This window comes from Pipra filicauda, unplaced genomic scaffold (genome assembly GCF_003945595.2).
Source record: "Pipra filicauda isolate LSUMZ 115617 unplaced genomic scaffold, ASM394559v2 scaffold85_size2586006_pilon, whole genome shotgun sequence".
In the NCBI taxonomy this organism is placed as follows: Eukaryota; Metazoa; Chordata; class Aves; order Passeriformes; family Pipridae; genus Pipra; species Pipra filicauda.
This window is the reverse complement of record NW_024105042.1, coordinates 1304535-1316840: the sequence shown is the minus strand read 5'-3', so window position 1 is coordinate 1316840 and position 12306 is coordinate 1304535.

Below are 12306 nucleotides of genomic sequence, written 5' to 3'. Positions count from 1 at the left end.
GTGCAGCACTGACCTTCCCCAGCGACAGGGTATCCTCAGCACCGCAGCCCGACCGCTGCTTCAGGCAGGGCCATCCCCGGGGTGTCCCGGCCGCGGGCTCTGAGTCCATGGAGGGGCGAGGAGGAGGTGGAGGAACATGAGGGAGGATGCTCCGAAAGTGGTCCAGGAGCTGCAGCGCTGGTCCAGCATCGCCACCTGGTGCTCAGTGCCCGGCCCGGCACAGAGCTCCTTCCGAGATCGATTTACTCCTTTTCACAAACATTACAAATATATGTAAGTAGGACCAGAAAAATTTAGTCTTGAGCGCAGCACAACTCTGGTAAGAGCTCTCAGAAAAAAAATGGGCAAGAGGGGAGCAATTAACAGTGAGTTACAGAGCACAAGGGGATACATTAGTATATGGTGATTGTACCATCCCAAAAAAACCCTTTCAAACCCAAGCTGGCTGGCTCACTCGGCACAACGGGAAGAGAGGGCACAGTTCTCAGGCACATTTGCCACTAAGTTTGTACCTTAAAATGCCCAGGACTGTGTGCTGTGTCAAATCTAATTTCTGGCATCCTTCAGAGAGCTGGGGTGCCTGAACAAGACTCCTTGTGCAGCATCCACCTACTTGCCAGCATGGAGAAACATCTCCTATAATCAAGTTGGGAACTGAAGTGCTAAAAAATAACCCCGCTTCTTCTCTACTATTACATACCTTGTTATAACCATCTCCCTTCATTATATCCCCTAATCCACTGCCTTCAGCATCCCCAAGAGACATCCTACATAAGGAGAGGGGATCCATTAACAGAAACCTCAGTTTTACCTGTCTGCGGCTTCACACAGGAAAGAACTTCTACTTATTGAGCTATTTGGGCCTCCAACCTTCAAAGAGGAGTCAGCAGTGCCCAGCAACCTTGCAGGATCACACCTTAATATCCCATGTTCAAGCATCGTTTGCTCTGCAGCCTGCACACAGGGGTAAGGGCTCATCCCACTTTGCAGAGCAACCCGTTTATCACAGAAACAAAGGACCACTTTTGTAAAAGTACACTTCTCTTCTTATTTTGGATCTGATGCTATATCCTTCTCCAAAAAAACATCCTGACCAAATACCTTACAAACTTGCTCAACACAGACAAAAAGTTCTTTGTGTTTGAGGGCTGAGGTGACCAGTCCATAAACTTTGTAGAAGAGAAAAGAGACAAAAATACAGCATACAGTAACAACTCAGGGCCTGGGAACAAGACAAGCTCCATTATCCATTTAGCCTAAGCTGATATTTGCAATTGCACAAACACATAAGTTGTAAGGTATTCTGGGAAAGATAAATTCAGTGGTTTGACAAACAGGTGGAATCAAAACAGTGCTGAAAAAATTAGAAAAACAAACCCCAAAACAACAAAACAAACCAACTGGATCACAATTAAAAAGGTCAAAAATTTATTTTCCTTAGGGTGTAAGAGGCGATGTAAACAAAATAACAACAAACAAACAAATCACAAGTCAATTCTTACAGTCTGCAAGCATTTGAAGATAGAGTACCCTTTTCCCACCTCCACCTGAACACTGCAAGCCTGCTCAAATGTTAACAGGCAACAATCCTGGACCCTGAAGGTCCAGTGAGTTTTGCCATGTCCCAAGCTGGGACTAAATTTCTCATGTAAGAAGGACACTGCATGTGTTTTATCAAATACTTAAAAAAAAAAAATCCAACAAAATATAAATATTACAGACAAAGATTAGATTTAGCACCACCTTTGGTCCAAGCAATCAATGAACTGGGAGATGACAGGTACAGTTTGTTTAGTAAGTCCTTTCTCTGCCTGAGTCTTTGAAAATATTAGAGGTTCACATTGCAAGAAGTTGTAATAACTCTGAGAAAACAGCCCTCAAACTCTGGCAGTCCCTCACAATCCTCCAGGGTCCTGTACACACGGAGAGGGGAGTGTCCTGGCTGGGCAGGAGCACACAGCATCAGCAAACATCTCAGAACGCTTGGCAGAGCCCTGTGAGACATGGCAAACACTGTGCCAAGGGTCTGATCCTGCTTTGGCCCAGCAAAGCTCTGACTTGATGCATGGATGACAAACAGGAAGGGCAGTGACAGCGTGCATCCTGAATTTCCCTTTCCACTAACATTTGCCATCATCCACCACCTAGCAGACTGCAGCACCTGTGTGCTGCCAGGGTGTATGATGGCAGATGCCTGGAAGTAGCTGAAATTGCTTCAGTGCGAGTTATTTCAGCATACCTGGGACATGCAAATCAGGAGTTCTTTTATCAAGTCTCATTTACTCCAAGGCCTTTTTAGGCTCATCTTTTCCAAGGCGCACATGCCTATCACAGATGCACGGTTATGAGGAGTTTTTGCAGAGAGGTGTCACTGATCAATTGCTGTGCCACAGCACTAGTGGAGGCCCAGATACAGTCACAAGGACCTGTGACAATCCTAGGAGAGAAATTAAGTTCATAAAGCACCTGGTAGTATTTTATTTTTATTGCAACTCCCTCTTCTACAGATGTCCAGAACTTAAATTGTCTTTTCCTTTCCTGCAGGAGTCTTTGAGCAGTCTTAATTAACCATTATTAAATGCTGCTCAATTCCAAGATAACACCAGTTCTAATAAATGCCTAAAGAGAAATGCTGAGATCTACTTTTAGGCACAGTAATCTGAAGTTTTTGCTCTGCACCTTCACATGCACAGTTTCCCAGGACAATTGGTGTTTCTCATTCCCTGCTGAGAGATCCATACAGAGTTTTTACCTTTACAGACATGATTAAAATTCCCCAAACAAACATTTGTTTTCACTTCACTGCTTCAGAACATGCTGCTCTAGGGAAAAATCCCAAACCTCAATTGCTTTACATTGTTTTGCGGTTCTCCGAGCAGCACTTGGGCATGGTTCAGAGAGGAGGGCAGCTCCCTCTGTGTGCAGTCCCTGTCCCTCACAGGGCACCAACATCCTGACCCAGCCACCCATGCCTTTGGCATGAGGAGACACATGCTGATCCTACAACATAACCATGAGGACAGTTCTGAAACCAGTTCTGGACTGGGCACTACAGTCAAGTAAAGTCTGCAAATCTGCATTAAGGGGGAGATAATGCTTTGCACAACGTTTCCCCCCCACTACTGTCATATCCAGAGCAAACAAAAACATTGTGTTATGATGATTTCATTAATTCTTGTTTGGACAAAGACACATTACTATTGTCGCAGTCACAGAACCAGGCCCCCAATACCACATGTATCAGCTAAATTCTCACAGGTTCACAGCTGATTAGAGCTAAAGCCTGAGGGACATTTCTACAGGGTTATTTAGCAAAAAGGAGAGCTATGTTTTCCCCACTGATAACACAACCTTTGTGTTGGCCCATAGAAAAGTTGCTCATTTTGTTAACTAGTACTCTAATTTGCATCAGATCTACCATTTACACACAGACTCAGGGACTGGTTTTAAAAACGATCTTCTGTCTTGTGCCAGTTCGGACAGATTGGGGCATCTAATCCCTCATTAACAATAGCTCTTGCCATCAATGGCAAAAGATACTGTTAAGTGTAAAAAAGTGTAATTTTCCTGGAGTTCAGTTTTACTGGGATGACTGAGAAAGGCAAAAATACTTTTATCATGCACATGATTTCCTTTCCTAGGAAAGTCTCTCAGAGACCCAAGCACATTTGGACTCTTGCAGGAGCTGTTCATTGTACAAACAGTTTTATCCAAGTGGTCACCATCTTGAGTTCACTAAACGAGAACTGGACAATGCATGACACTACAGTTATTATTTCTGTCTCTAGCTCACATTTGTTATAGGACATTCTGTGAATGTCAAAATACCTGTCAGCTCTCTAAGAATTAATTCATGACCAAAAGCTCTAACATCTACATGATGAACAATATTCACTCCACTACCTTCAGTGGAGCTGGATCAAAAGCCACAAGAAAATATGGTCCAAAGCTGTTGCCACAAAAAAGGGTTTCCCCAGACTCATTTTCTTCCTCTCTTGGCTTAACTTGCAACCCAAAACAAACTAAATGGTCTCCTGCCCATAACTCTCTTAAAAAGACAAAAAAAAAAAAAAAAAGCAGCTCTCAGCTATTCCTTCTCATATTTACTGCAACAGAAACCACATCAACTTCTAGACCTTTTCCCAAGCAGAACAGACAAAATGGTTCCCATATTAAAAACAAACAAAAAAAGACAAAAAAAGTATCACCAACTTGACTACACACACACTAAGACCAGCCACACATTTCTCTATCTCTGGTCGCCGACATACTCTCCCAAAATCCCAAGCTCCCACCAGGTACATTCCCACCACCTAACCACTAAAAGATGGAGTTCTACACCAACACAGAAATGACAACAGCATCTAGTATTCAAGGTCACATCAATAACATCAACCACCCAGGAAACCCACTGCAAAACTTCACTTAGACCAGGCCTAGATCCATATTTCTTTTTGGTCAACTACAACTTTGGGACAGCAAACCCTGTAGGAGTTTCCAGTCCAGACATGTGCAATTGCTCTGCTAAAGCAGGGGAACACAACAGCTCAAACAGATTTCAGCCTTCATTCAACAACAGGTTTAGGCTCGCAAGAACTGACTACTCACAATTTCCAGAGATAAACTGGGCTACTTAACAGCTCTGGAAACAGCTACAGATGTACACACAGCCAGCTGACCTGCTTTCAACACCCACCTTGAGTTATCTGCATCTCACCTTTAGCCTAAGCAGCAATCAATCAAACTGCTGGCAGGACTTCTGACATGAAATTTGATATTGAGTCTTAACTGAGGAAGCTCATCTGCATGATTCTCCCCAAACATTGCAAGCAGAGTAACGAGTGTCTGCAATTAAATCTGCAATAACAGATCAGCACTGATGTCATGGGCAAGTTAGCCAGACAGCAGAAATGCACTTACTCTGTGCACTACTGACCCCACAATATTCACTTCGGACCCTCGGTACAAAAAAGTCATTGTAATGCTACACTCACTTTGCTTTTGCAATATTTCAGGTTTGAACTTATCACAAGTAATGAGCAAGTCTTTTCAGCAAGCCTATTCATCATGATGCAGAAAAATTCCTCCTAGAGACTGGAAACAATTATAACTTCCCCTCCTCCCTGAAAATTAAAGACAGGAAATAGGGGACAGAAACAAACCAAATCTGCATGCTCTGGGGGACCCAGAGTCAGAACAGAATCTGATATCCCCCCAGTCTATAACCCAAGGGTGACGATGGGATTTTGTTTATTTATTACTTCTTCCCTGGTGACCCAGAAGCAGTTCAAGAACAAGCTCAAACCACAAAAGAACTGTTTGCACAGAGAAAGCTGCCATGTTGCTTACCTTTCAGTCATCAAATACAGAGTCAATAACAGCTCTCATGGGGAATATCTAGAGAAGCCTGAAATATTTATCTAAATATTAAATGTTATATTTTAAAAATTCTTTTACAGTGCCAAGTGATTCTCCCTCCCATCTGTTTTTCTCCTTCACCTAACAGGGACCATGAAAGACAGGTACCATTGTAACCAAATAACCCTGAGCATCAGGGAAAGGTCACTAAACCCAATGTTTTTCCAGAAGCACCACTAGCACAGGGTTGTTTCACAGACAGCCAACATGGACAGGTCTAGAATAGCCACTCTTGCCCACTCCACCAGCTGAACATTGGTATATGAAACTCTGAGACACAGAAACTGCCTCAACTACAACAAGCATGTAACCCATGTTTGTCTTCCTTTGGTGGATCAGCGGCTTCAGAATAAGATTGTCATAGTAAATTATGGAGTGAAAAAACTCAACTTTTCTCAATAATGAAAAATCATAACACAGAGCAGTGATGTATTTAAACGATCTATACAGAGAAAGCACCTGCAGTGTCAGACCAAATAATTTATGGCCTTATTGGAAACATTTTTCCTCATATTTTATCTATCTCTCCCCTGCCAATATAGTTACCTTTAATTTCTTTTCTGATTTCTTTCCAAATTATCAATATAATTCCCGTAATTTTCATTCAACAACAAACAGGAGTCTCAACTCAGGACAGTAGTGGCTTATGCTGACAAGAAAAGGTCTGTAAAACGCCAGTGTGAAGCTTTAAACCAAATTTATTTATAAAAAAAACCAAACACAAAACAAAATTGCACTCTCCGACTAAAAATCAATGCTACCTTGATGCAAGAACAAATGAACAACATTGTTGATGGGACCAGCCCAGCCCTGACAATACAAAATGGGAGAAACTAATTTGTTCTGCCTATGCCTATCATGCCTGCATGCAGCGCGGTGCAGCTTTTGCTCCAGGAATTGCTGCAGAGTCCCTGATGTGAGGGCACCCAAGAAAAAAAGATCTCCTCGCTCCACTCTTGGCAATGCATGCACACCCCACAAAACTGACACCCCAAAGCAGAGTTATGGGTGACTCTTTACAGACATCTGTGCTTTGCTCCAAGTTGAGGCTAAGATGGAGGAGGAAAAGCAGCAACAGCAACCTACATCCCAACCCGAAGTCAGCTGACTGGGGGCTTCTGGATCCGGCCTTACATACAGTACTTTATTTGAAAATTACAGACACACACAACAGACATGACTACTGAGCAGCACAGAGGGAGAAAAAGAGAAACACAAGCACTGGGCAGCACTAGCAGAGGCCATCAAACAGTTCAAGTGTGCAGACACATTTCCCATGCATCATCGCATTGGTGGTCCCTGCTTCAAGCAAGCAGCTAAAAGCAAATGGAAATAAAATAACTTAGACAAACATATGCTCTCAGCCCATCACGTTGGTACTGCTGGCAGCTATCAAACACTGCACTGGCACACAGCACTTTGATGTGTGGCTAAATAGCATCTGAAGTTGACAGAGAAGGAGCCGCTAGTGATGGGAAACCACCAGCAAATAGCAGCAAAGCTCCAGCTGGTTTTAAAAAGCTGCAAGATCTGCAGCACAGTGGATCCATGGCAGGGCAGCACCAAGGCTCAGCAGTCCTGTGCACCCTTCAGAGGTGTAGGAACAGAGTGCGCAGAGCTTGCTTTTGCTGAGAACGGTCCATGCTGAGCACCCACAAGGGTCTTCTGTCAGTGTAAGTCTACTGATGCTCATGGGTTTCTTGCCAATTTAGACAAGAGCATGTGAAAGAATTAAGTTGGTTCCTCAAAACCAGATTAGTACTTTGTAAAGTAATAGAGGTTTTCCAAAATCGTGTGATCGATACTATTTCAGTACAGCTGCAGAATTCCATTTTCCTGTTTGAATGCAAACATCTCTGGCAATATTAAGGTTTTTTTGACAAACTTGAGAACAGCAGGACAAAAACTAAGCAGAAAACTGAGGTACACTCCCTCTCCAGAGACATGAACTAGAGCCACAGGAGGTGTACTTCCCAAAGCTCAGAGAATCAAGTGCTCTGGCTTTCACATTTCTCTTGCACTTTACAGAAACAGTCCAGTTTTTCAAAGGTAGTAGATTTTGCTGCTACCTGGAAAGTCACATTTTTTTTGTCAGATGGAAGGTCTCCTTCCATTCAAATAGAATTTAAGACAAAACCTCTTTTGAAGAGTGAAGTTTCTGCCCAACTTTATTTAGGACCTAAAAGATCCACCTTTGCAAGCCAAGTAATATGAAATCAATATCCAAATCATCTGTGAAATTCTGCAGGTGAGAATTAACCCAGATAAAATGGGGACTTTTCTTAAGTTAACAATAAGGAAAGAAAAGAAATAAGAACCTGTAAAAATATTTCCATAGCTCTTGCAATAAATACAAGTCATAATACAGTATCAAAATTCGGGACTGCACCAGCAGAATTATTTTCCCTTTTGAAGTTATCATCAATTCTGAAGCGCAACAGAGGATGCAACCAGCAGAGACATACCAGAAGACAGTATCATGCATGGATGACATAAAGAGTGTTTCAAGCATAGCTCAGAAGTCCTGTATTGACAAGGATGTCAATGCACATTCTATCCATAATCCTGGCAACATGCTGCATAATCCTTACACTTTCATGAACAGGTGATACTTTATTGTGAAAAGCAGCCATTCCCAAACCAAACTACCCCAGCTGTCAGTCTCTACCTACCTAAAGGCCCTGTTTTCATCCAGCAGCCCCCTTCCCCTAAGAGTGCATGAATAGAGAATTACAAACATTTCACACTGCACGTTCCACTCCAAGTCCTGGATGAGGGGCCTGTTTATTCTATGAATATTGCACTTATCCACTCATTGGATTTGCTTTTTCTCAAGAATGAAGAGTATTTGGGAAAAAAAATAGAAAAAATAGTAGGATACAACACAGGAAAATATGAGTTATTAACAAGCTAGCTATGAAGATCTAAAATTAAATAGTACTAGTTCTATTCTGTTAATACTAGTAATATGAAAATAATGAATGCTTTATCAAATTCCCTTGTTTTTCATATAAGATAAAAGCAGTAACTTTCTTTTTAACTGAGGAAAGCAATGAATATATATTACAATAAAATATGATTCATTAAGATCTGAAAGTGATGAAAACAATTATATAATGCCTTCGTCAAACTTTATAGCATCATAATGGAAGGAGTCTTTGGGGTGCATATCCACAAGGGCCAAATCCATTTTTTAGCTATACCCATGCAGATGTGAAATTCCATTTTGAAGAGTTTAGCTGCAAGGCAATTTCAATCTCTCTATTGTGTATTTACTATTATTGTATACATTGATTTAAAAACTTCCTGTTGACACATCAGTTAAATATCCCGACACGTGCCCATCATCCTTTTATCTTGAAAAGTTTGGCTTGCAAAGGACTAGTACATATGACTACACTCACCCATTGCACAGTGTGACAGCTAAAACAATGAATAGGAATTGCCTCCCACGGGGAAGGACTCCTAACAAAAATACATGACTCTTGCTGTTACAAGAAAGTGTTTTGAAAGGGAAGACAAGGGAAACCAGCAATTAAACTTTTCAGGCATTATATAAACCTCAATAACAAACTCAGAAGTGCTCATTATTATTAAAGTTGCAGTATACAGCAAGACACAATTTTCACATTCTTTAATTTTGTTCTCTGGCATTGGAGTTTGGAATTTCTGCTGGTCCAAATTTAAGACTCTTTGGAAAGCATGGAGAGTGGCTGAGAGCAAGACTGCGAGAGCAGCCACCTCTCCACCCAGAGGAGGGCCCCCTTCACCTGCAAATGGCTTTGCTCAAGCCCTGCAGAGCTCTTCCTCTTAACAATCTGGTTGAGGAATAAATCAGAAAGAGAAATTTAAACAGTACTATTGATTTCTGCATTGAGTGTTCACTGAGGTGTACATTACGTTTAAATATTGCTCTTGATCCAGTGTCAGTTCTGACAAATTTAGTAAATAAAAGGCAACATCAACATTTTTAGAAAAGAACTAAAACACTTCTAGCACTACACTGTCCTCTGAGCACCCTGCCACATTTTCCTGCCCTGCAGTCAGCCTTTCTAATGTAGCTTAAGGCCTTTCCCTCTGTTTCACAGCTAACAGTGTGAAGGGTATTTCAGTATTTCAGGTGTAAGTAGAACTGACCAAAATTAGCTGCTCACCAATGAAAAAAATTATTTTCCTGATATCTCTCAGTTGAAGGAATCAAAAAGAGAGATCAGTGAGAGATGCTATGACAATGGTAAAATGGGAGGGGGAAAAACTGCATTTGGGGGTATTTGCTTTTAAACACAAGCAGCCAAAGAGCCACCACGTAAAGGGAAGCCCAAACTGAAGCTTTCCACCAGGCTGGAAGCCAGCATGCTAGGTGGCCCACATTAATTTCTAGCATCAAGTAGGTCATTTGCACTCCATCCTTTTTGCTGGTACAGGTGAGGACAGAGGGAGAGAGGGAGGCCATGATTGTGGCTTTGCAGCCCATCTACAGGTTCTGGCCCCTCCTCAGAGGGCCACGAAGCCTTTGAGATGGGATAAAGGAGCAATTGAGCCATAGGGCACTGAGCTGCTGTTTGAAAGAACCCTGGCAGTACTGCAGGCACCCTTATTCTGTGTCACCCTACACTGCTTGGAGGTCTGCAAACCATCTCCCTGCAAAAGCCAGAGCTGGAGAAGTGAGTCAGCAGGATGGAATGGGAGCCGTGGGACAGACAGAGTTGTCACAGAGTTGTCTGTGACAGAGTTGTCACAGGCAGATCCTGAAGCCCTTGAACCTGAGCCTCACAGTGAACTCACATCCACTGGGGACCAGCCTCATGCAAGGCACATAGCAGCCAGGCACTGGAACTGTCTGCCAAAACCAGCTTTGACTCCCCAAACACTGCAAGGACTCCTGCAGTTCAGAGGTGCCCTGGGCTCGGTTTTACTGGATGCAAACGCGAATATTTATAGTAGCCCAGGCTCTCCTGCCTGCATGCTGCTCTCCTCTCCCTGGGTAGGGGCCACACTGTACTCAGAGAATTCAGTGGCTCAATGCAGAAGATCTGGGAGCTGTGCTTTATATCGCCCCAAAGAGATGACCTAGTGGGAATGTCTTTAAACAAAACTTTAGAATATTTTAAAAAATAAGTTAATTCTTAATAAATATGTACTTCAAGAAAATGATAATTATATACTGCACCTTTAAATAATGCACTTAGTTCTCTGCATTGGCTTCCATTTTGGTTTCTTTTATTGTTAAAGTGCATTAATTCAAAATAATGAACCACTTCCGCATCATTATTGTTAAAATAAATCATAACATTAATATGAATCACTAAGTCACTACTATTAGTACTGCAATCTAGCAGATAACTCTATGTATTGCTCTATTTAATACTGTCCAGCAGAAGAATATAATACTTCTATTATAATCTCACAACAGCTCCAGCAGTCTTTTATGGCTGCTACCATATTACTACAACTAAAAATGGGGAGAAGTATGGGAGACAGGGCCACAATGTCTCAGATACACATCCAGTAGGATGCAGCTAACTGGATATACGCTTATGTATCATATGGTAAGACATCAAGGTACAAAGAGGACCCTGCACACTGTGATATGAGCTGTTGTGCAGTTACACCTCCTTCTCCTGCCACCACAATGTAAAGGGATCCCAAACAAACAGCCTCCCCTCCCCACTTGCATGCGGAGAGCTGCTCAAACCACAGCACTGTTTGTAGCCAGTTGTGGCACCTGGATGTTGCTTCAGCTACCAAAAGGACATCAGTCACATTAGCTGTAGGCAACTCTCTAAATGATACCACGGAAATTAATAAACCCCCCAAAGCAACACCCCCACCCCGCCCAAAAAAAAAAATAAAAAAGAAGAAAAGAGGGGGAAATTAGGAAAAAAAGACAAGAACAACATATAAATTGCCTAATTTTTTTCTTTTTCTTTTTTTTTGGCAGTGAAACATCCCCAGTAACATGATATTTTTGTGCTATTTTACTCAGCCCCTTGATCCCAGTTATTTTGAAGCCTTTATAACCTTTAACTTCTGAGCCAAATCAATACGAAACTCTGGTGGAAAAAGAGCACATGTAATTTTTTGTGTAAAGCAGTAGTGAAATGGTCTGCCCCTCCCCCTTAAAACAGATTTACAAGGCTGCCTATTATTTAAAGGAACTAGATATTGATCTTGAGTGATTAACAAGGCTGTACAAAAAAAGAAAAAGCATGACTTCCTTAAGTACAGTAGGGATTCAGTCAATTATGTTTACAGTACGAGGCTACCTCTAAAATAACTCCATATTCCTAGCCTTTTCCAATGGACAGCTCTTCCATTTCCCACATCCGTGTGCCACGTTTCAAAGCATGAGTTAAGTAAGGCAAACAGAACTGGAACTAGAGGAGGCAGCTTCCTGATTAGATGCATTGTAGATCTAATTGCTTTGATATTAAATCTCTGAGCCTGAGAAGCCCAGGCACACTTTCCAGTACAAATGTACTTTTTGGATTCAAGTGGGAACAGAAACACATATTTGGCTCCTACTTCAGTTTTAAGTCTCTTCTGGTAAAACCAGACACACACACACACATACACACACACAGAGAAAATAAAGTAAACCCAGAATGCACAGAAAAGACAAAAACAAAACACAAAAACAATTCCCCAAAAATATACAAATTAAGGATGTGCAGACTGAGTTTGATGGCTTTTTTTTTTTCCCTACTCACTGTAAACACTGATGTTGCAGAAGGTTACAGATATTTCTCACTAATACCCTGGTGGGCCCTGCCAGCAGTCAGCACCCTTGGATTCGGACGAGAGGGCAAAACAGGAATTAACACATTTGACAGGTTTGTCTTCAGTGTCCTAAGGGACTTTTGTACACTTTGATATTATGACAAGTTT